At 41.6% G+C, this 26357-nt stretch overlaps 1 protein-coding gene across 4 annotated transcripts in view; it reads left to right on the top strand.

Moving 5' to 3' along the window:
• CELSR1 (cadherin EGF LAG seven-pass G-type receptor 1) overlaps nucleotides 1-26357 on the top strand; it is a 265428-nt gene that overhangs the window by 112418 nt on the left and 126653 nt on the right. The window lies entirely within an intron of this gene.

Raw genomic sequence — 26357 nt, 5'->3', positions numbered from 1 at the left:
AGCGTCTGACACTAAACTCTGGTAGAGAGAAGGATTTAATGTGTCACATTTGCAGTTAGACTATATCCCATATCTTTGCTTTAAAATGTCTTGTTTGGACACATTTCTTTTACATTGTGTTTCTGGGAGGGAAAAGAGGGTCCCTGATTGCACATCCAACTATCTTCTACCCCTTAAGTAATACTCAAGACAGCCAACAGTGCTAGATGTAAATCAGTATTCTCTGAGTGCAACATGTTATGAGGAGACACTCCTTATTTTGAACTAGTATTACTACTTATTGTTTGTATTGTGGTCATGCCTAGAAGCCCCAGTCATGGACCAGGACCTTGTAGGGCTTGGTGCTGTACAAACAGAACAAAAAGATGGTCCCTGCCTCAAAGAGCTTACTATAATGTAAACGTGGGAAATACCGTATGTAAGCTTCAGTTTGTGAATACCCATCCAGGCAAATATAATCTCTCGATCCAATTTCCTTTCTAGAAATTGTATGTTTAAAAGAGCATAAGATTGCTGCTTCTTGTTGTCATTCTTCTCCTCGTATGTTCATCTTTATCAGTTTGTTGATGGAGTTACTTTATCTCATAATTTACCAGACAATTAATAAAAGTTAAAGTGCTACTTCTGCAATATTTGTAAAGAGTATAGAAGAAGAAGAAAATTTAAATGCTACATAGTAGAACCATTACAGTTAATGGGATTACTTATGAACTTAAATTGTGCATGTGTCCAAGTAGTTTGCTGAATGAGGCCTAAACTCTCAGCTGAGACTTAGGGCTTGGCTACACTTGCAAGTTAGAGCATACTAAAGCTGCCCAGTGAGCTCTAACTCACTCCCTGTCCACACTGGCAAGGCACGTAGAGCGCTCTGACTCCGCAGCTACAGCGCTGCTAGTAATCCACTTCGGCAAGTGGAATAATGTTTGCTGCTCCTCCGCTGGAGCGCCGCGGCGCCAGTGGGGATGCCCTGGTCCTATAGTGTGCATTGATCGGCCTCCAGAAGTGTCCCACAATGCCTGTGCTAACCACTCTGGTCATCACTTTGAACTCTACTGCCCTGCCCTCAGGTGACCAACCGTCACACCCGCCCTTTAAGTTCTCTGGGAATTTTGAAAAATCCCCTTCCTGTTTGCTCAGCCAGGCGTGGAGTGCTCTCAGCGAATCTTTCCAGCTGACCATGCCTCCACACTCCAGACGAGCCCCAGTATGGCGCAATGGTGAGTTGCTGGACCTCAGCAGTGTTTGGGGGGAGGAAGCTGTCCAGTCCCAGCTGCGCTGCAGCCGTAGGAATTACGATACCTTCGGGCAGATATCAAGGGACATGATGGAAAGAGGCCATGACCGGGATGCACTGCAGTGCAGGGTTAAAGTGAAGGAGCTGTGGAATGCCTACCACAAAGCCTGCGAGGCAAACCGCCGCTCCAGTGCTGCCCCCATGACCTGCCGTTTCTACAAAGAGCTGGATGCGATCCTTGGGGGCGACCCCACCTCTACTCTGGGGACCACCATAGACACTTTAGAGCCCAGTGCAACAAGGCAGGAGCAGGAGGAAGAAGAGGAGGAGCAAAGCGGGAGCAAGGGTGCTGAGGCAAAGGAAGACACCCCGGAATCCCTAGATGCATGCAGCCAGGAGCTGTTCTCAAGCCAGGAGGAAGGTGGCCAGTCACGGTGGCCGGTGCTTTGGGAAGGACAAACACCAGAGGCAGTTCCCAGTAAGCGGCTTTTATTTTGGCAAGGAAGTTATTCGGTGTGGGCTCTTGGGGCGAGGAGGGTTAGGGCTGCGTGCATGCCTAGATGCGGAATAGGGCGTTGATGTGCTCTCTCACATCGCGGTAATCGGCCTCAGTGATCTCTTCAAAAGGTCTCATCCAGAACTTGGGCAATGCGCTTGCGCAGGTTTCTTGGGAGAGCCACTGTGGTCCTTGTCCCAGTCAGGCTAACATGTCCGCGCCACTGTGCCGTGAGGGGCGGGGGGACCATTGCTGCGCACAAGCAAGCTGCATATGGGCCAGGGCGGAAGCCACATTGCAGTAGAAGACCCTCCCTTGCTTCCCAGGTCACCCTCAGCAGCGAGATATCTTCCAGGACGAACTCCTGTGGAAAATGTGGGGACAGTGTTCAGTATAGGGGCCCCCTGCCACTGTTGGCTGTCCTCAAGGCACAGAAACCCAGAGGACAGTACAGCCGTGAAACAGTCAGTCACGCTTGACCCTGTGCTTACTCACCATTTTGGGGCTTCCGTGAGTTATGTGCGCTCGCTTTGGGACAGGCAAATTATAATAAAGCACATACTGTGCTTTTCCGTAAGTACGGGGGAATCATTGCTCTGTCTGGTGTGAACAATGCTGCCTCTGTTAAGTGTTGCATTTTGCCTTTACAGATGCAACCTTGAGATCTCAGCCGTTTGTGTTATCACCGGCTGAAAGACTCCAAAGAATCAGAAAGAGACCACGTAGAAGCAAGGAAGACATGTTGCATGAAGTAATGCCGCATTCAAGTAATGAAATCAAAAAGTGCAGTTGTGGCGGGAGAGTGAAAGGAGGGTCCGCCAGCAGAATGCGGATCGCCGGCACCAAAGCATGGAGCGGCTGCTAAGCATCATGAAGCACCAAGTGGACTCGATACAGGCACTTATAGCAATGCAGGCGGAGCACTACCGCGCCCGCCCTCCCGGCAGCCCTGGTCCCAAAACTCTTTTCCTTGTGCCCCCATGTCACCTCCAACCCACTTTCCAAAACATCTGGGTTCTTACCACCACCAGCTGATTCCAACACCTGTAGTTTCCCCACACAGCCCTGAAAACTACAGCTATTACCCACTGCACTCAACCCCCATCACCATGCAGTATAGCCATCCTGAAGTGCAGCACTCATTGCACAGCACTCCAGACAGGACATACACAAATCTGTGATTGTACCATTCCCCACTCCCTTGCCCTTTCTGTTTCCCCAAACAGTTGTGTCTCTTTTCAATAAATGGATTTTTTGGCTTTGAAAATATTCTTTATTATTGCATAAAGTAAAAGATACCTTAGCCCAGGAAAGAAACAGGCACTGCAAGTCATCGTAGCAAACACAAATTCCTACTAACATTGGAACCACTGCAATTCACTCCTGTGCAGGGCACCAGACATTACTGGTGGCTTTCAGCCTCAAATTGCTCCCTCAACGCATCCTTAATACTTGCAGCCCTGCGCTGGGCCCCTCTAATAGCCCTGCTCTCTGTCTGTTAAAATTCAGTCTCCAGGTGTTGAACCTCCTAGTTCCATGCCTGACTGAATCTTTCACCATTCCCTTCACAAATGTTATGGAGGGTACAGCATGTGGATATAACTGCAGGGATTCTGTCGTAAGCCAGTTCCAGCTTCCCATACAGAGAGCGCCAGCGGCCCTTTAAACGGCCAAAAGCACACTTCACAGTCATTCTGCACTGGCTCAGCCTGTTGTTGAACCGTTCCTTGCTGCTGTCAAGGCTCCCTGTGTAGGGTTTCATGAACCACGTCATTAAAGGGTAAGCGGGGTCTCCAAGGATTACAATGGGCATTTCGACTTCCCCTACGGTGATCTTCTGGTCTGGGGAAAAAATCCTGGCTTGCAGCTTCCTGAACAGGCCAGTGTTCTGAAAGATGCGTGCATCATGCACCTTTCCGGGCCAGCCTGCATTAATGTCAATGAAACACCCATGGTGATCCACAAGCGCCTGGAGAACCATAGAGAAATACCCCTTCCGATTAATGTACTCGGAAGCTAGGTGGGCTGGTGCCAGAATTGGAATATGCATGCCATCTATCGCCCCTCCGCAGTCAGGGAAACCCATTTGTGCAAAGCCAGCCACAATGTCATGCACGTTACCCAGAGTCATGGTTCTTCTGAGCAGGATGCGATTAATGGCCCTGCAAACTTGCATCAACACGATTCCAATGGTCGACTTTCCCACTCCAAACTGGTTAGCGACCGATTGGTATCTGTCTGGAATTGCCAGCTTCCAGATTGCAATAGCCACCTGCTTCTCCACCGTCAGGGCAGCGCTCAATCTCGTGTCCTTGTGCCGCAGGGTGGGGGCGAGCTCATCACACAGTCCCATGAAAGTGGCTTTTCTCATCCGAAAGTTCTGCAGCCACTGCTCGTCATCCCAGACTTGCATGACGATGTGATCTCACCACTCAGTGCTTGTTTCCTGAGCCCAAAAGCGGCGTTCCACGGTGATGAGCATGTCCATGAATGCCACAAGCAAACTCGTGTCATATGCGTTACTCGAGTCGATATCATCGGAGCTCTCACTGTCACTTTGGATCATAAGGAATAACTCGACTGCCAAATGTGACGTGCTGGCGAGACTCATCAGCATACTCCTCAGCAGTTCGGGCTCCATTCCCACAGACCAAAAGGGAAGACAGAGCGCGCGGTACAAAAAACGTTGAAAGATGGCGCCAAATGTGGATGGAAGCAAAGGGAATGCTGGGATGCAAACCGATGCATCACGGGGCGTTGGGACAGGACCCAGAATGCCCCGCACTCCACGCCCCCCTCCCACAAGCCACAGCTCCAGAATGGGAAGATGTGCTCTGTGGGATAGCTGCCCATAATGCACCGCTCCCAATGCCGCTGCAAGTGCCACAAATGTGGCCACGCCAATGCGCTTGCAGCTGTCAGTGTGGACAGACTGCGGCGCTTTCCCTACTGCGCTCTCCGAAAGCGGGTTTAACTCACATGCTCTACATCTGCAAGTGTAGCCATGCCCTTACATTATGGCAAAGTTCTTAGCTGTTTGACCTTCTGAGAAAACGTGAACAACACACTATCAATTAACAGAAATTACAATTATTTGGGTGGTTAGGAATTTATAGAATAAATAGTCTTTCTGAAGTTCCTGCTGATTCCTGCAATATTATCTGTTGTAGTAGTGTATTCCTAGTGTATCCATTGTGGGAGTTGATGTAGATGAAACTGAAATATTTTCTGAGTTCTTAGGTCTGGTGCCTGCTCCTACTCCATGAAAGTCAGTGACAAAACTCTTCTTGAAACCAATGAAAATACAGTAGTATGCTTACTCAGTGCATCAGTAGGAGCTTATATCTTATACCACGTAGTTAAAAAGCAGAGTGAAATATCGTAGAAGCAAAAAACAAACAAAGTGTAATATCTATGTCTATTTAGCATCAGCAAATTTTTTTTTTTTAAATGCAGAGGAGGGAAGAGAGGGTATTTCCTATTCTAAAGCGCTAAAGTTTTAATGATACTTTGAGGCTAAATTTGCTTGTTATTAAATAATTACTGTTTTCTTTTAAAAATTAGATGTTTTGCTTGTGCGCTTTGAATAGCTGAATATTAAATGTCTAAATAACATTCACTAGAAATATTTTGTGTAGGAATTTCCAGGGTGTGTGGCTGTTTTTTTTTTTTAAATAAATAAATCTTAAATTAATCTATTTTAACAGGGGGACTGAGAGCCAGGGATGAGGTGGTGGGGAGAGGGAATGGCCGCAGAGCTGGGGAGGCTGTCAAATAAACATATTTCTTCTATTTGAAACTTTGTGCACTGGGAAATGCTTAAACCAGTGCTCCAGCTTCCTCCAGCTTCTATTCAAAACAGCAGCCTGGCTGGTTGAAAACCTTTGAGGCCAGGCAGAGAAAGCTGGAACATTATTTAAGACGTTTTCTTCCACTGTGAGTGTAAGACTTTAAATAGAGCAAATATGATTGTTTGTGGCTCCCAAGTTTCCTTAGCCCTGTTCTTTGGTCAGCTTCACTCCTGAGAACCTCAGCTATTCTCCATCTCTTCTAGCTGAACATCTTTTGTCCACTGCCCCATGCATTTTTTCCAGCAGACGTTTTAGATTTCTAAAGTTTTATCTTTTTGAAAATTATACATATACAGATCCATATTTACAAAAATGTATGTCTGAATGGTATGTGCTTATAGGGCCTGCTCCAAGCCCCCCACATGGAAAGTCTTTTCTTTACCATCAGTGGCTTTTGGGTCAGGTCCACAGATTACAAAGGATGGGGCGGTGGAGAGGGGGCAGCACTGTCAGGGGGAGCATTGCACTGGGGGGGGGGGATTGGTACGAGGCCAGGGACAGTGGACCAGAGACCTCCCTTAAGAGGTGCACAGGATGTGGGGTTTTCCTAGAGATCAGAGGAAGTCTGCCAGAGAGCAGTCCCTTTCGTAAGGTCCAAATGATAAACTTGTAACTCAACCTGTGAACACTGAAACGGGCTGTGAGACAGTGTTGGAAGTTTTATGACCAATTAATTTGATGAAAAATGTTTTCTATAAGAAACATTACAGTATAAATAGAAGTGATTATGACTAAGTTTATTAAACAAAAACTTACACATTAACAAACTTAATTAACCCATGTTTTAGAATTTGCAATAATTTGGATTTTCATCTGTTCAGAAATTTCTTTGCTGGAAATTTCTGGGGGAAAAGGCTTGCCAAATAAATAGATGAACAGATGAAAATGTAAAAGGTATTTTTAAATGCTTCTCATAAACTAATCATTTGATTTCTTTGCATATTTACTCTGTATTTATAGTGTAGGTGATATAAATATATAATTGCTACATTAAGTGCAATGCACTTCTTGTATTTTCAGAACCACTTGTCATATTAGCTGGAGGTTTGTGCTAAAACTAGTTAACAATGTTGACATTTGAATAGTCATATTTAGTCTCCATAGATAACCACACCATTGAGATGAATGGGGCTGTTCACACTTCTCCAACTTTATTGCTTCAGACTTATTGCAGGCTCAGGGAGATAACACTTTATTGGTTTATATTTGGTTAATGTTTTTGAGATTTTCTTCAAAACCATGAAGGCAGAGGTGATCCACCCAGACCAGACCTACACCGTCCCGGGCTGCACCATCTTCGACAACTTGTATCTGGTCCAGGACCTCTTGGAACTCGGGTGTAGGGATGGTCTGTTGTTTGCCCTCCTGTCCCTGGATCAGGAGAAGGCGTTCGACAGGGTGGACCACAGGTATCTCCTGGGCCCTCTGAGAGTGTTTGGCTTTATCATCATTATTGATTATTTGTATTACTGTAGTGCCTATGAGCCCTAGTCATGAACCATGAGTCTATTGTTCATGGCGCTGTACAAACACAAAACACAAAGAAGGTCCCTGTCCCTATTTTTGTCTTATATAAAATAAGATTTCATCCATTTTACACGTCTGACTTATAGCTATTCATATTCCATAATATTTTATTTTAAAATGTTAAAAAATATAATTTACTGCTTAAAACTATAAAAAATTTCATATTTATTTATTCAAATAATGCAGGGCTTTTTTCAATACGAACATTGCTTGTTTACTTGAATGCAAAATTAGTAAATTTTAATGAATAGAATAAAAATTTGCCCACTGGTATGGTTATGCATGGAAAATAAACAGGTCGAAAGTGGAGGAATATTGGCCCTACAGAAATGCCATCACGATATTGATTCAGTGCAGTATCATATTAATATGAGACATTGTTGAATATTTAAATACACTTAAAAGATGGCTTATCCCTATTGGAGTGGTATTGCTCAGTGGAATGTAGCCTGCTCTGGAAGTTATAAAATCTCCCTTTCCCTATAAAGAGTCATATTTAGAAAAATAATTAGAAGAAAATGGTAAAATCTGTCATCTCTTCGATGAGGAACACGAAAATTTGATGATGCATCATAAAACAGAAATAGCTCAGTATAAAAGCACTCTGGTTATCTGCTAAAATATAGTATTTATTTCCTATAGAAGATAATTATGTCCTAATAAGTTGGAATTTCCCTCCATTCCCCCCCCCCCACTGCTTTGAAGTTCTCCATTTGTTTTGCTGTAATTATTAGTCATTTATACATGATGAAAGTTTCTCTGTCTTCAGGAGTCTTCAGTTACTAGCACAAAGGTAAACCGAGCTTTTACAAGGTATTTTTGAAATTGGAATACTGGCTAATTACTGATTGGCTTCACTTCCTGTGATGTAAGGAGGTGAGTGAACAGGAGACATATGTTTATAACAATCACTTTGGAGTAGCGACTGTCTTCATTTCTTGGTTTTGTACAAATCTGAGTACTCTGGTAGCGTTAAGAAAACAGTACACAATAATAACACCACCATTGGTTTTGATGGGACTAAGTGCATGACTGAGGGCTTAAATTTACAGGGCCTGGTATTTCAAATTAAGCAAACAAATGTAATTAACTAAAGTAATGTGGAATAACTACTTCATCTATTTATTTCCAGGTGTATTTCATGCTTTATATGTGCCTAAAACACAGAGCGTTGTTTGAGAGCAGCTGAAGCAGTTAAGGTCAGCTGGGAATTCAAGCTAACAATCCCTAGACCTGACTATGAGTGAGGGCATGGACAGAAGTAAAAATGGTGGTATAGCTCTCGATATACCTGGTGCTCTTGAAGGCAGGGGCCTAATCCTGAGACCGGCACAGTCGTCGGAGGCATAGATGCAACCGGGGGGAAGTTAGAGGGATCTGTCCCCATCAATGTTTTACTCTCCTTCAGTGGAGGGTATTCCTTCTGCCTTTTCTTTGGCCACCCAAACACCTGGGGGGAGCAGTTGTTATATAAATATTGCCTCAGAGTTTCCTGGGCCCTCTGCACCTCTTCTTTGACTTTTATTTGAGAGAGGGGGATGTAAATCTTAAATCATCGAGGTAATCAAATATAGTGTTCAGAGAGATCTTTTACATGTTGCGCTGCAGTTTTTCTGTAAGCTGCACTGTCATGTTACTGTATTACCATGAAAAGTGAAATCTTACTCTCCCATTGTGTGTCACGCAGATCATCATTGCTGGTGTTATTTTTTTAACAGTTTTATTGCAGTAGTCCCCAAAAGCCACAACTAAGTTGGATATCATTGTGCTAGGTGCCGTACAACTGTATGAGATATGCTTTGTCTTTTAGACTAGCAGGTGCACGAAACAAACAAATGAGATGGGGTAACAAATATTGTAGGATGTTTGCAATTCTTAGTAAGGCAGTCACAAATAATCACAACTTTCCACTTGCCTAATCAAGGACCTGGTCTTCTAAGTACCATGACTTAAATAAAAATAGTGAACTTCTCATACAGAAACAATGTGAACCTAGTGTTCACACTGTTTCTATATGAGAAGTTTACTATTTTTATGTTTCAGTGTTCAGTTTGCATTTCTGTGCAGACTAAAATAGTGCCCTTTTCACTGCAAGGCAGCACCACTATTGCACACTTAATTTACACTTTTGTGGTTCTTACATAGAGAATAGCTAAGGGTTTGTTTACACTTGAAATGCAACAATGCCACAGCTGCCATGGTGCAGCTGCTCCACTGTATTGCTTCAGTCTAGACACTCACTACAGTGATGGGAGGGGTTCTCCTGTCATTGTAGTTTAATCCACTTCCTGGACAGGCAGTTGCTAGGTAGACAGAAAAATTCTTGTTAAGATTCTGTCCAGTAACACTGTACTGAGATATTCAGAGCAGCAGAATTCATTGTATTTCTCTAAGGCCTGGTTTATGCTAAAATGTTAGGTCGACCCAGCTAAGTTGCTCAGGGTGTGAAAAATCCATACCCCTGAGCAGATGTAGTTAAGCCAACCTAGCCCCCAGTGTAGACAGCAATGTTCTTCCATCAACCTAGGTACTGCCTCTTGGGGAGGTGGATTACCTATGCCAATGGAAGAGCTCCCTCCCATCAGCATAGGTAGTATCTATGCTGAAGCGCTACAGCAGTGCAGTTGCAGTACTGCTGCTGTGCTGCTCTAGTGTTCCATGTGTAGGCAAGCCCTGAAAGTCTGGCCGTTTTCGTTTTATTCATGTTGTATTTGCCAGTGTTTAATAGCCGGTCCTTAGTTTAGTGATTCAGATCATGCTGGAAAAACCACTCATATTCTTCAGCAGTTGTAGAGTGCAGTAAGTCCTCAATCCAGTCATGAAGCTTTTAAGCTATGTACAAACAGTAAGAGAAAATGCAGAGATTCATTCAGTTCTGTGATATCATCAGGAATTTCTAGTCTTTAGCCAATAATATCCCAGTTTGGTCTTCATCTGAGATGAGATTCTAATTTTTCAAGCCAGGTATACTTACTCAGAAGGTTTTCATCTTCCACAAACATGATGAGTCCGGAAATCTGGCAGCCAGGCTAGCCCTAATGAGCATATTATGTTGGGCAGAATGTCTTAAATTCTGTTCTCAGTTACACTTGTGCAGCTCCATTTAAGTCAGAGGGATTGCTTGTTTGTAACAGAGCAAAATCTTGCCTAATGTACCTTAATATGATTCCTTCAGGAACCTGATTGTAGTCCTAAAGTCTGGATTTGATTATTGGAGACTCTCCAATATTCATAACTGTTAGGCTGATCCTTATGTAGCTATAGGGATTACAGCACTGTAAAACAATTTTGATGACCAAATTAATAATCTGACACATAAGAACAATAATGAACAAATCCTGTTGTTCCCAAATGCTTCTCTAGATCTAAAAATTTTGACTGCTTAATGGATCATCTCTCTGTTTCCAGATGCAAATGTTAAAGAACAACAAAGTGATAGATTAATCTTAAAACCTTTTTCTACTGTCTTGTAACTAGTTCCTCTTCACTACTACAAAGGAGTGACTGTTGGCCCAGTCTTTATAGCTGACTGTACTGGTAATGTTCAAATGCACATCCACCTGAATTCAGCAGAATTGTATGTTGTCAACATACTGAAAACAATGGGAATCCTATAAGGATTCCTTTTCAACGGATCAACAAGTATTAATTCCAGACAGTGGGTAGGGCAGTGAATGGCTCACAATGTTTTAATAATGGGCACAATACACCTTTCCCACTTATAACAAGTCTAAACATTTTTCTGACTAAAATAGTCTCTTAATTTTGTTTGAGTGAAAGTCAAGGAGAGTGTTGAGTATTGCTTTTGTAATTCCTTGGATTGTTTCCTGAAGGCTCAGAGGAGTGTTGGTTATTTTTACTTCTAGTTTCAGTAGGCATTGAAATAGGACAGTTGATTTTAAAATGAGAAAGATCCTTTGAAGTAAGAAAGTCCTGTGTCCTATTAAATTTGAAATCTGAAAATTTCTCCCCTGTTTCCCCAGTAGGGTGTCATGTTGTTATTTTCATGGTCCTGTCTTAGTCGTTTGCTCACTCAGGTCCCGTTTGTATGTTTATGACAGTCACGTAGCTCTAACAAAGCATCGCTGCATGGTCATGAAACAACATTTTCATTTTATGTCTATGTTTTATGCCTGTCTCCTCTGCATCACCATAACTCAGTCTGGTGTCTGCACCTGTTTTCAATATAAATTAAAATGTCCTTACAGAACCAGAGGAAGTCCTCGTATTTTTAGTGGTTCTAAGCCTAATACCTCCTGTATGACTGTTCTCTAGTTCCTTTTCTTGCCTTCTTTCTGTCCATGATGGAAAATATCCTCTCCCTTTAATTTAAATAAACCGATATTTTAATTGCTCTGAGGCTGCCGTTGGAAGCCCTCTCCTTGATTCAAATGGAGTCTGTACCCGTAGTGCTTTGGGATCAACCAGTGTTCTCACTACACCCAACTTGTATTCCTTTTAAAACCAGCAAGGCTAAAAGCATTCCATGGGCTGAAACTTTTGGCAATGCAGCGTGGTGTCTAGAGGTAGCATTTAGCTTCTGCAAACAGCTTAGAGGGCACGGCTAGCACTAAAGCTGGAAAAACCTATCCACTTCTTTCCTCTGTAACAACTATGCACGTTGACTCATAATGCCTCATAAATCTTATTTCTCGGTACTTTGAAGTTTTCCCTATGACTGTTACATTTAACCATGCTGAGGAGCAATGAACCCCAGATGTTTCTGTGTGAGCTGACTTAATATCTGAACTGAACGTATGAGGAATCTCTACAACCTCTTCTCTGCAATTAACCACAGACAGTAGGTCTTTCCTCTGTTATTTATTCTACATTCCGATCTGCATTTCAGGAACACCGTACTCCTTTGGGATATATAATTGACTTTTTCTCTTTTGGGTAATGCCCCATTTGTATCTCATAGTCATGGAAGCAAGCTCATCAGTTTTGGGCACTTTACCATAAGCGGGATTTTAATGCTGATGTATCATTTGTCAAAAACCTCTTTGTGTTTTTGTAAAAGAACTTTGGTTTCTTATAATTACATGTTGCACTTATAAAGCATCAATGTTCTTTGCAAATAATGATGAATTAAGCTTCAAAAGCAGGTCTTTGAGATGTTGTTACCTTCAGTTTACAGGTAGGGAAACTGAGGCACAGAGAGGCTTGAAATTGCAAGGGTCATTCACCAGTTCTAGGGCAAAGCCAGGAATATAACCTTCCCCCTGCACTCTGGCTGCCCTGTGCTCCTCCACTGGCACAAGTGGCCTTTATCCTGGAGGATCTCACCTGTGAAGGGGAATTCTCTGGTGGCATAGAGTCTCCATAGTGGCTCAAGTATCTAGCTCTACTGTCTGTAACAGGCGGGATTGGGGGTATGGTTCGGGGAGATGGTTTTCCTTTACCTTGGTGCCTGGGACAGTAGAGATTCCAGTTGACCTAAGCAGAATCCCAACTGGATCTCTGGGGAAGCACACACTGAAGCAACTGCTGCACTGCCTTTTTGAAGGATGCAGCATGTGCCCGGCTCCTCCTTGCACGTGGGATGCTGGCACCAAGGGTGGTACTAACTAGCAAAGAACAATGACCTCAGCCACACCATGATATGACCTAGTATAGGCTGGTAAAGGATACCGTCTTCCCCAGTTGTGTCACTCACACAGGGCCAGCTACAGTTTTGCCTGCAAGATAATCATTTTCATGTGAAAGTTGAGGGTGAGTGGGAGCTGCAGATGCTTATCACCTCTGAAAATCAGGCCACCTCTACTTAGGTGTCTAAATATGGATTTAGGAATCTAATTTTAGGCTCCACTTTTGACAGTTTGAGTTCTATATACAGTATATTTCATTCAATTTAATTGCTCAGCTACAAATGCAAGTGCAATATATTTGGCATCATATTGAAGTTAATACTTTAACAGTGAAATCAGCGCCACAGAAAGGGGTGAAAATCTCATAATCTATTTTTAAAACTTGAGATGAAACAGACACAGAAGTCGTTCTGAAGCAAAGATTCTATTTAGAAAACCTGGATCAAGCTTTCTTAAAAATTGAAACCACAAACATTCTAAATGCATTGTTTGTCATCTCCCTCCGCCTCTGAGCTGCCCACTAATAGTAGTTCCAGGGACAGCGTACAATAAATCTTGCTTTGTCTGTTTCTCCATTTTTACTGGGTCAATAGTGTTGGCTGTGAAGATTTTCTTCATAGCTGCTAGATTCTTCCTTCTTATACATCCAAAAATGTTTCTAGTGATAGGGCCCTCCCATGACCCTTAGCTAGACCCATAGTAACCAGTAGAAGCTTAATAATTAGAATGCAGACCACTGTAGAGTTTATGATGCATGAGCATTGTGGTTAGCTGGTGAGTGTGGATTTTCTGATTCTTTCCATTTTGTACATCACCATCAGTGATTTAGCAGGATCAGTTATGCCCTCAGTTACATTTATGCAACCCTTTTGTCTTCAGATTGTGTTCTCACGTGGGCTGCTCTGTTAGTTTCAAGATGGTTTAGTGCAGGATATAATTGTGCCTGTAGATTCTGTGTGATATTAAATGAACCTAGCTTGACAGCCAGGCCTCAAGGTGAATTTATGGAGCTAGCAGTTAGCAAAAAGTAAAAACAATCTTTTTTTATTTGCAAAATGACCAAATAGGTGGAAGTCAATGAGTCACAATGAGGGAACCCCACAAGTTCATTTTGGTAGAGTCATATTTTTAGCACAGAACCACACTTTTTTAAAAAATAAGAGCAGTGCTAAAAGCTTGTACCTCTTCTTGGGATTTTACATAAATAATTAACTCTAATTTATCCACTCTACATGTAATATCAAAGTGGTTTAATACATTACTGATTCCAGGCTGGATTCACCACTTATTTCACTCATCTTGTTATTTGAAGACTATGAGAAGTCCATTCATGATGATTGAATTTAAAATAGTTAAAAACTGCAATTAAAAATGTATTTATTTAGTGAAGAGACAAAGTTTTCTCCACCTCTTCACTGTAGACCAGGGGTGGCCAACCTGTGGCACTGAAGCCACATGCGGCTCTTTGGAAGTTAATATGCAGCTCCTTGTATAGGCACCGACTCCGGGGCTGGAGGTATAGGCACCAACTTTCCAGTATGCCGGGGGATGCTCACTGCTCAACCCCTGGCTCTGCCCCCCCTCCATCCCTTCCCCAGAGCTTGCTATGCCCTCGCTCCTCCCCCTCCGAGCCTCCTGCACACCACAAAATACCTGATTGGGAGCTGTGAGGACGGATGGGGAGGCGCTGATCAGCAGGGCTGCCAGTGGGCGGGAGGCACTGGGAGCTGAGGGAGGGCTGCTGACTTGTTACTGTGGTTCTTTGGCAATGTACATTGGTAAATTCTGGCTCCTTCTCAGGCTCAGGTTGGCCACCCCTGCTGTAGACACTAATTCTCCCTTTCACATAACAGTTTATTTCACCAGAGAATCTATATCTATTATTTGCTGCCATGGGGAGAACAGGGTGAAACTTCTTTGAAGCCTGAATGAATTGGCTGGTAGAAGTGCTAAGCTAACTTTTAAAATTGCTTTAAGAACATCTCTTGTTAGAGTAGGCAACACGCTGATTAGCTGCTGCTGTAATTGCTTGGGAGTGCTTAGTGTTCCATTCTAGCCCTGGTCTTCTCTTTGTAGATTTCAAGTTTGTCAGTTTTATTTGTGGCTCTAGCTTTGATTGTCTGGGTGTCACTCAGATTCTCCTCTTGGTTCTTGTGGATCCTTGTTGTGTGATTTCACAACTAAATTTTCTGTCATGGAGTGACTGTCCAAATTGTAAAACTGATTTTTGATTGATCCAAAATGGTTGACCTAAATTTTTGTCCATACTTTTTGATGGACGAAACTTTGTTACAGCAGTAGAAACTCGCATTGGAAATCTGGACTTTATATTGGATCCACAGACGTTGCTGGAGTTTTCCTGCAGCTAATTCCACAATCAGTGCTTACTTGACAGGATGCAGAAATTGTTGTGGATGCCTTGTCTCCTCCTAATTAGATTATTGTGATGCGTTTGTCCTCTACTGTATTCTTCAAAGACTGTAAATTGCTTCCAGGTTTAACATCAGTTTCCCTCGGAGGGGAAAATAGTTTTATCTTATTACCCCAGTCCTGATGTACCTCCACTGGCTACCCAAGTTTATCAGGTTTGTACAAAACCTTCCTTTATTTTTCACCCAGTTATCACAGAGACTTTCTTTTCAGCATATTCCATGGCAGTCAGTGAATTCAGCCTGTTGAAAGAGCCTGGGGTTTAGACTCCTTCTGAAGCCTCCTGCTTTATGTATTATACCTCTTCCTGTGGAAATACTTGCACAGATCAAAGTCCTTGTCTGTCTTTTAAAACCAAACTAAAGACTTAATGTTTTGTTTGTTCTTTTTAATTAGTTTTATAATGGTTTGACAAGATTTTTGTTGTTACAAAGCACTTTAAAGTGCTTGTATTAAGGGTGCTTTGTAAAAGAAAGTGATAGACCAAACACCAGTATAATCACTTAACCTCTGCCCTGGAAGCTGAATGTGCTGCCCTGATAACACATCTTCAGTCACTCTCTATCTGCATCTCTTAAATGGCTGAATAGTATCTAAGTGGGCATTCACCCACGAAAGCTTATGCTCCCATACATCTGTTAGTCTTAAAGGTGCCACAGCATTCTCTGTTGCTTTTTACAGATCCAGACTAACATGGCTACCCCTCTGATACTTGAATAGTATCTGGATTCCAATTCACTTTCAGATTTTTGCTTGAGAAAGTGGGTACTTGAATAGATTTTAAGACACCTTTATTGCCGGTGTAAGTGGAATTGTGCTCACTTACATTGGCATTGAACCTGGCCTATAAGTTGATCATAGAGCACTGCATCTATCTGCGTGAGCCTGAGTTTCTGGTGTTGTGTTCAGGGGGCAAAAACCTTCTGCCATGCTGAGAATCTGATAGACTTTTTGATTTAGGTTGGGATTTTCAAAGGAGTTTAGTGCCCAAATCCCAATACAATTCACCAGGAACTGGCTGTCTAATTCCTGAAGGCTTCTTTAAAAATACCAGTTTTAACTTCTTTATTTTTACCCCTACTGAGAACTCATAAAACCTCACCTGAGAGTGACTATATTTTGCATGATCCAGTATATTCAATATAATATTTTAAAGCTATGTATAAAGTTTCCTCTTTACTTACTTCAGTTGCTTCACAATGCAATATAAACAACATAAATGGAAAAATATAAGTAGGCTGGAGGAGAAGAATACCTATAAATTCGTACAAATAAAAAGGAGGGAGGAATCATGATTGTTTAACCAGTGAGGAAAAACTGCTGCTTTCTGAACAAGCTGCATTGTGTGTGTTTGTATGTAATGGATATGTATTCATTCAGACACACACAAATATATAATATGTGCACATACATACATGGAAGTATGTATACACATTTTGTTTGCATATATTTGGTTTAATTTGTGGGGTGGTGGATTAGAAATGTGCTCCTGCTAATGTATTTGTGTAGCTTAAACAAGGTCAACAGCCAACACTTTTCATGACTGTCCTTTTGAAATAGGAAATACATGCTGAAATCTTGATTGTCTTTGTGGTTGAGAATGCTACGAGTTGTGTTGGACAATTTGACTCCTAGGAAGAGGAAGGATAGTCCAGTGGTTAGGAGACTATGGGTATGTCTTCACTAGCAACATTAAAGTGCTTCCGTGGCAGTGCTTTAACATGGCTGTGTAGTCACAGCACCAGCGCTGGAAGAAAGCCACCACACCCCTATTAAAAAAACCCACCTCCATGGGGGGAGTAGCTCCCCAGTGCTGGTGCACTGTCTACACTGGCACTTTACAGCATTGAAACTTGCAGTGCTCAGCGGGGGTGTTTTTTCACTCTCCTGAGCAAGAAAGTTGCAGCGCTGTAAAGTGCCAGTGTAGACAAGCCCTATCTCAAAGCAGTGTGAGGATATTAAATACATTAAAGACTGTTAAGTGCTCAGATGCCATATAAGTACCTAAAATAAGGCAAAATGCAATGTGTTTACAGTAGAGATTTGTGTCAATACATTTTGGTCAGCACAAATATAACCACACAAGATTTTTCAGCATCCATTGTATTCTTCACACTTAAAGAAGTGTTTATCTATTCATTTATGTTGTTATAATAAGAACAGAAAGGTATTCTTTTGATGTTGCAGGAACACTGCATCAGCACAGAGATGTACTTATCATTAAAGGTGATTCAAAGTCAGTGTATTCAATTCAGTGATCCTTTATTGTCATTACAAACTATGCATGTGTTTCCAAAGAGTGACAAAGATAGGTTTCTGCCAGTTAGCAGGTTCCTGCGTAGTATGATGCTATGTCTGACATTTCTGTGTTAATTGTTATATTAATACTACAAAAATGTGGGATCCAGTCACAATTTGGGGGAGTTTTCTTGTGAGGTGGTTGGTGTATATGGTTAGTTTTGTTAGCGGTTTGCTTCCATCTCATTGCTAGGACACCAAGATTTTGTGATGTCTTTGAAATGGCACTTTAACCTTCAGTGAATGCAAAGTTAATCATATATCATTAAGCTTGTCTCTTTCACTAACAGAAGTTGGTCCAATAAAAGAGATTACTTCAGCTACCTTGTCTCCTTAAGACTGTTGCTTTTTGACACTTGCTTTGGTTAACAAATTTCAACTGTTGTCACTTTCTTTTTTGCAGTTGTAGCACAACATAGCTCTGAGCATTCTTCCTTTTTAAAAACCTACTGGTATTCCACAACATTTGTCCAAACCATTGTGATTAACAGTAATATTACTGTGATAGTTGGTGTCATTATTATAGACTACTGTAGTATTTGGATAAGGTCTAGAATAATAGGAAGTGGCAAAGCTGTCTTTAAAATGCATGTAAATAGCAAAATGCTAAATGGCAAATGAGGAAGTCTGGAAACAAAGATATTGGAAGAGCTGGAGAAAACTAGAGCCTTGGTCAAAAGCTGGAGGTTAAGTAGGTCTGATTTTGTCCTGTCTAAGCACTTGGAAACAAATTATCAATGAAAATAGAACAAAATTATGGAAACTAATAAGGAGCTTCTTTGCATTTTTTTCCATCCTCAGGCAAAAAAAATTTTCCCCATCAATGAACAGGTGGTCACTTTATAGGAAATATAAAGTTAGAGATGAGACTAGCATTCAGAAAGTGGAGAGAGAAGGGGTGATCAAGGAGTCTCCTGTTAAAGGAGGCAAAGTTTAAAGTAGTTTTTTGTGTGCACTCTGTTTTACAATGGCTAAAATTTTCAACAGTTGAGCAACAAAGTGAGGCACTTGGATTTGAACATCAAGATAATTAGAATTCTGAAATACAGTTGTGTGAAGCATTATGGGAACTGGATTTTTATTGTTACTGCAAACGCTCCTTTGTTTAGAGTGTCATGGTTCAGTAACTGCATCTAAATTCCATGCTACTCATACAGGTTGTTTTTGTTCTGCAAGAGTAGACTGTACTGTGCTATTGATTGTTAAGCCTGAAGCTTTTAAAGCAATCACTGTTCTAAATTTTCAGTTTATTTTTTAAGATTGAAAACTGAAAAACCTTTACTATAAGAAATCTTTCAAATGCAGCTTTAACTGTGTATGGGAACCTATACATTATATTTTACAACCCACTTGCCTGTTGCCTAAGAAGGAGCCATAGGTTAGGTAAATATGGGCCACCCACCCTGAAGAGATCAGCACACTGACATACATATTGTAAAAAATGTAATCGTGAATATAAGAGCTCTATATTAATAATTAAAAACCAATCCAGATGACAAAGCACACTTACTCTAACAAGACATGGCAGGGGTAATCCAGTTGGTATAGCGTACTTGAACTTTCAGAAAGCCTTTGACAAGGTCCCTCACCAATGGCTCTAAAGCAAAGTAAGAAGTCATGGGATAGGAGGGAAGGTCCTCTCATGGATCAGTAACTGGTTAAGCAGTGGTTCCTAAACTTTTTGTATGGGCAACCCCTTTCACACAGCAAGCCTGAGTGTGACCCCCTCCTTATAAATTAAAAAGACATTTTTTATATTTAACACTATTTTAAATGCTAAATATATAGCCCTATTGTTTAAAATGAATTTACCTTTTCTCACTTTTTAAATTAAGACTAAAACACACTTATCAAGTTATTATAAGCAGAAAAGTTATTTTTCTAAATAGTTACTGTTTAGTACTGGGGGGGGTGCAAAGAAACTTTGTGACTATCACTTTTCACAGCAGACTTCATGCCCCATTGCCACCCTTACTTCTGCGCTGCTGCTGGTGGCAGCGCTGCCTTCAGAGGTAGGTGGCAGTGGCAGCGCTGCCTTCAGAGGTAGGTGGCTTATGACCCCCCCCACATCATAACCTTGTGCTGAGTCATGACCCCCAGTTTGAGAATCCCTGGGTTAAAGGATAGGGAAACAAAGGATAGAAATAAGTGGTCAGTTTTCACAATGGAGAGAAGAAAATAGCATGGTCCCCCAAGAATCAGTACTAAGTTCTGTGCTGTTCAGCATATTCATAAATGATCTGGAAAAGGGAATGAACAGTGAGGTGACAAAGTTTGCAGATGATACAAAATTAGTTTTACTCAAGATAGTTTAAATCAATGGCTGATTGCGAAGAGTTATAAAGGGGTCCCACTAAACTGGATGACTGGACCACAAAATGGCATAAATTCAGTGTCGTTAAGTACAAAGTAATGCACATTGTAAAACATAATCCCAACTATACGTACAAAATGATGGGGTCTCTTTCTTGTTACCACTCAAGATCTTGGAGTCATTATGGATAATTCTCTGAAAACATCAGCTCAATATACCACAGGAGTGAAAAAACCTAATATAATGTTAGAAAAGAGATAAGACAGAAAATATCATAATGCCACTATATAAATCCATGGTATGCCCACATCTTGAGTACTGTGTGCAGTTCTGGTTGCCCCATCTCAAAAAAGTAAGCCTGTTAAGAGATTAAAAAAATTAATCACACTGTTAATAGAATACCATTTATTTAAATATTTTTGGATATTTTCTACATTTTCAAATATATTGATTTCAATTACAACAACACAGAATACGAAGTGTACAGTGCTCGCTTTATATTTATTTTTAATTACAAATATTTGCACTGTAAAAAAACAAGAGTTTTTTCAATTCACCTAATACAAGTACTGTAGTGCAATGTCTTTATCATGAAAGTTGAACTTACAAATGTCGAATTGTGTACAAAAAAATAACTGCATTCAAAAACAAAACAATGTAAAACTCTAGAGCCTTCAAGACCACTCAGTCATACTTCAGCCAATTGCTCAGACAAACATGTTTGGTTACATTTGCAGGAGATAATTCTGCCCGCTTCTTGTTTACAATGTCACCTGAAAGTGAGAACAGGTGTTCGCATGGCACCGTTGTAACCAGCGTCACAAGATATTTACCAGCATTGCAAGATGCACTAAATATTCATATGTCCTTTCATGCTTCAACCACCATTCCAGAGGATATGCATCCATGCTGATGACGGGTTCTGCTCTATAACTATCCAAAGCAGAGCAGACTGATGCATGTTCATTTTCATCATCTGAGTCAGATGCCACCAGCAGAAGGTTGATTTTCTTTTGGTGGTGTGGGTTCTGTAGTTTCCGCATCTTTTAAGACTTCTAAAAGCATGCCCCACACCTTGTCCCTGTCAGATTTTGGATGGCTCTTCAGATTCTTAAACCTTGGGTCAAGTGCTGTATCTATCCTTAGAAATCTCACATTGGTACCTTCTTTGTGTTTTTTCAAATCTGCTGTGACAGTGTTTGTAAATCAAACAACATGTGCTGGGTCAACATCCAAGAGTGCTATAACATGAAATATATGTCAGAATGCGGGTAAAACAAAGCAGGGGATATACAATTTTCCCCCAAGGAGTTCAGTCACAAATTTAATTAATGCACTATTTTTTTTAATGAACATCATCAGCATGGAAGCATGTCTTATGGAATGGTGGCTGAAGCATGAAGGGGCATAAAAATGTTTAGCATACCTGGCACATAAATACCTTGCAACTTCGGCTACAAAAGTGCCATGCGAGCGCCTGTTCTCACTTTCAGGTGACGTAAATAAGAAGCAGGCAGCAGTATCTCCCGTAAATGTAAACAAACTTTTTTACCTTAGTGATTGGCTGAACAAGAAAGAGGACTGAGTGGACTTGTAGGCTCTAAAGGTTTACATTGTTTTGTTTTTGAGTGCAGTTATGTAACAAAAAAAATCCACATTTGTTAGTTACACTTTCATGATAGAGATTTCAGTATAGTACTTGTATGAGGTGAATTGAAAAAATACTATTTCTAATGTTTATCATTTTTACAGTGCAAATATTTGTAATCAAAAATATAAAGTGAGCACTGTACACTTTGTATTCTGTGTAGTGATAGAAATCAATATTTGAAAATGTAAAAACATCCAACAATTTAATAAATTTCAATCGGTATTCTATTGTTTAACAGCACAATTAATCGTGATTAATTTTTTTAATCAGTTAATTTTGAGTTAATCATATGAGTTAACTGCAATTAATTGACAGCTCTACAAAAAAGATATTAGAATTGGAAAAGGTACAGAGAAGGACAACAAAAATGATTAGGGGAATGGAACAGCTTCCGTATGAGGAGAGATTACAGAGACTGGGACTGTTCATCTTAGAAAAGAGACGATGAAGGGGGAATATGATAGAGGTCTGTAAAATCATGAATGATGTGGAGAAAGGGAATAGGGAGGTGTTTTATAAGTCTTCACATAACACAAGAGCACAATGAAATTAATAAGTTTAAAACAAACACAAGGAAGTAGTTATAGAATCATAGGATTAGGAGGGACCACGGGGATCATCTAGTCTAACCCCTGACAAGATGCAGGATTTGTTGTGCCTAAACCATCCACAACAGATGGCTGTCAAGCCTCCTTTTGAAAACCTCCAGTGAAGGAGCTTCCTCAGCTTCCCTAGGCAGTCTGTTCCATTGTGCTACTGTTCTTACAGTTAAAGTTTTTCCTGAGATTTAATCAAAATCTGTTATGCTGTAGTTTGAACCCATTGCCTCTTGTCCTGCCCTCTGTGGCAAGAGAACAACTTTTCTCCATTTTTTTTCATGGCAGCCAGTCATTTAAGTATTTGAAGACTGCTATCATGTCCCTCCTCCATCTCTTCTTTTCCAAAATAAACATACCCAGTTCCTTCAGCCTTTGCTCATATGGCTTGCATTCCATCCCTTTAGCATCTTTGTTGCTCATCTCTAGATCCTTTCCAGTTTCTTTATATCCTTTCTATACATTGGTGACCAAAACTGGACACAGTACTCCAGCTGAGGCCTAACCCGCGCCAAGTAGAGCGATACTATCACCTCCATGCTATTCCTTTGTTAATGCAACCTAAAATTGCATTTGCTTTTTTTGCAACAGTATTGCATTGCTGACTCATGTTTAGGTTGTGATCCACCTCAACTCCCAGGTCCTTCTCAGCAGTGCTGCTGCCAGACCAGTTATCACCCATTGTATATTTGGTTTTTCTTCTGTAAGTGTAGCACCTTGCATTTGTCTTTGTTGAATTTCATTTTGTTGTCTATAACCCAGTTCTCCAATTTATCAAGATCCCTCTGAATTTTAGTGCTATCCTCCAAAGTATTGGCAACCTGCCTAGTTTTTTTGTCTTCTGCAAATTTGATCAGTATGCTCTCTATTCCTGTATCCAGGTTATTAATAAATAGTTAAACACTGGATGCAGAACAGATGCCTGTGGAGCCCCACTTGAGACCTCCTTCCAATCTAATATCATTCAATTAATAGTTATTCTTTGTTTGCAGTTGTTTAATACAAGACACAGTCAACCTGGGGAACTCATTACCAGTGGATGATGTGAAGGCCAGAAGTATAACTGTATTCAAAAAGAATTAGATAAGTTCATGGAGGATAGGTCTATCAATGGTTATTAACCAAGATGGTCAAGAACACAATGACATGCTCTTGATGTCCCTAAACCTGTGACTCCTGGAAGTTAGGACTGGACCATAGGGGATGGATCACTCAGTAGTGCCCTGATCTGTTCATTCCCTCTGAAGCATTTGGTACTGGCCACTGTTGGAAGACAGGATACTGGGTTAGGTGGCCCATTGATCTAACCCACTATGGCTGTTCTTAATCTTTTAAAGTTATTTTAAAATGAAAGCATATTTTGCAAAATAGCAGGAAAATAATCTAGAAAATAGCATTAATAAGGTTTAATTACAAGCTGTGGAACTTGACAGGATTCTTTTTCCATCCGTCCCTTTAAAAAAACAAAACCTAAAAGCCTAAAAATAAAATGTACTCTCTTACATTTCTACCTAGTTATAGCTCAAAGATTAGGCTTAGCTCAAGGTTTTGCACACAAGATACCATACGTTGCACATGGCCAATGACTTTTGTAAGATGTTAAGAAAATGTGGCTGTTTCTTGTCTTAGATCAGGTCTAACTATCAACTTACATCGGTAGAACTATGTTGCTAAGGGGTGTGAAAAATCCATACCCCTGAGTGTTGACTGTGCTATGTTGATGGGAGAAGCCCTCCCATCACCACCACCTCTCACAGAGGTGGAGTAACTACTCCGACAGGAGAAGCTTTCCTATCAGCATAGTAGCGTCTCCACTAAAGCACTACAGCAGTGCAGGTGCAGCATTGTAAGTGTAGACCAGCTCTGTGTCACTTTGGGTGGGGGTGGGAGGGTTGGTTTTGCTTTTAGATTACTTACATGTCTCTTTTTTAGACTATTTAGAACTATCTTTATCATGTGGTTAAGGTTTTAATGCTACTCCCTATATTTTTTGGATGACTATTCTTTGTTCAGGAACTCTTTTTGGAGACATGAGCGGAATGATATCATGGACATCAAATTAATTTTGCTAGTTCTGTGCACCACTTAAAGCAAAGCACCTTAACCTACAGTATAACTTGTAGTAATGACAGAGATACTGTACTTTTGTATGTGGATTTCTTTTACAGTAATATGTCTCCCGAGTCCCGCTGCCCAGGGGGGAGAACAGCCGCTGCCTGGCCCCGCGGGCCACCCCCCTACTCTCCCTACTGCCCAACTGAGTCCTGCCTGCTCCGGGCCAGGCTGGACTCTCACTCACCCTGGCCCCGCGCTTCCCCTGCCTCTCCCAGGGCCTCCCTCCAGCGTGTGTAGAGGAAGCGTGTTTTTTTGCCCCGCCCCCCCCACCACGCCGTCCCGCGTCCCGATATTTGACTTGGGTGATCTGGTCACCCTAAAGGCAGTGGAACTGATTAAGTGCTCACTAATATGAGAAGGTGTTGCAAAATCTAGCCCTTCTGTAGCATGTCCAGCTTGATCTAGCTTCCCATTCTTTCTACTTCCCCTTCTTTAAAATAGCTATTCTGAATGAGTGTCAAGGTGGTGTAGAAGGAAGACACTAAATAATGCATCAGCTGAGCATCGGGCCTATATACCTTCAGGGCAGAGTAAGATTTCTTCTCTTCTTAACTCTAAGATTGTTATTTCCATTACAAATCAACTGAGTAAGGGATATTCTGCAAAGCTTATAAATGGATGTAAATGTGTTGGGGGTAGACGTGTTTTTTGTGCATATGCCTTAAGGCTTCTCATCATGTACATAATACAGGATAACAGGGACATGGAATTTTTAGAAAAGTCTGTTCCAAGACTATATTATCTCAAGTGCGATAATATAAATTGCAGACACCATGTCTTAATGTACATTGTATCTCTAGACATATAGTAATTGGTTTTTTTGCTAGATACATATGGAGATAAAGCATAAGCCTCTGAAAGGCTGTGTGTTACATCACCATATCTCATGCCAAATCAGTGTAATTTGCACTGCAGTATGTTTTCTTTACGCGCACCTACTATAGTGCTCAGCAGTAACTGGAAACTTCTGTGTAATTTTCATTCCCATGTGCCCCATTGAATCTTATTCTTAAAAGCCCTGGCCAGTGTTCCGAAAGATGCATGCATCGTAAACCTGTGTTAATGTCCGTGAAACGCTCACGGTGATCCACAAGCGCCTGGAAAACTATAGAGAAATACCCCTTCCAATTAATGTACTCGGTAGCTAGGTGGTCTGGTGCCAGAATTGGAATATGCGTGCCATCTATCGCCCCTCCGCAGTTAGGGAAGCCCATTTGTGCAAACCCATCCACAATGTCATGCATGTTACCCAGAGTCATGGTCTTTTGGAGCAGGATGCGATTAATGGCCCTACACACTTCCGTCAACACGAGTCCAATGGTCAACTTTCCCACTCCGAACTGGTTAGCGACGGATTGGTAGCAGGCTGGAGTAGCCAGCTTCCACAGTGCAATCGCCACGCAATTCTCCAGTGGCAGGGCAGCTGTCATTCTCATGTCCTTGCACCACAGGACTGGGGTGAGCTCATCACACAGTCCCATGAATGCGGCTTTCCTCATCCAAAAGTTCTGCAGCCACTGCTCGACATCACAGACGTGCATGACAATGTGATCCCACCACTCCGTGCTTGTTTCCCGAGCCCAAAAGCGGCGTTCCACGGTGGTCAGCACCTCCGTGAATGCCACAAGCAATCTCATGTCGTAGCTACTTTGCGTAGTGAGATCAATGTCGCACTCCTCTTGCCTTTGTAGTTTAAGGAATAGCTCAACTGCCACCCGTGACATGTTAGTGAGAGCAAGCAGCATATTGGTGAACAGTGCGGGATCTCTTCCTACAGACCGAAGAGGCAGAGTGCGCAGTACACAAACTGTTGAAAGATGACGCCAAATGCGGACGGAAGCACAGGGATTGCTGGGATGCGAAGCAATGCATCAGCGGGGCATTGGGACAGGATCCAGGATGCCCTGCGACCCCCTCCGCCTTCCTACAACTCTTAGCAGCAGAAGAGGAAGAGATGCTCTTTGGGATAGCTGCCCAGAGTGCACTGCTCCAAATACCGCTGCAGGTGCCACAAGTGTGAACATGCTATTGTGCAGGCAGCTCACAGTGTGAACACACAATAGCGGTTTCCCTTCAGTGCTCTCTGAGCGCACTGTAACTGCCGGCACTGTAACTCTGTCAATGTAGACTTACCCTTAAAAAAAAAAAAAATTGGAGGTGTATTTTTTGTCTTCTAGTTTCTGAGCTTTCAGGGTGCTCTTTTGAAGCTTTTCTTTGTAGCTACGAGGGCTAGAAATTTACTTTTTTCAAAAAATGA

The sequence above is a fragment of the Trachemys scripta genome, chromosome 1 (genome assembly GCF_013100865.1).
Source record: "Trachemys scripta elegans isolate TJP31775 chromosome 1, CAS_Tse_1.0, whole genome shotgun sequence".
NCBI lineage: Eukaryota > Metazoa > Chordata > Testudines > Emydidae > Trachemys > Trachemys scripta.
This window is presented reverse-complemented; position numbering and strand designations above follow the sequence as displayed.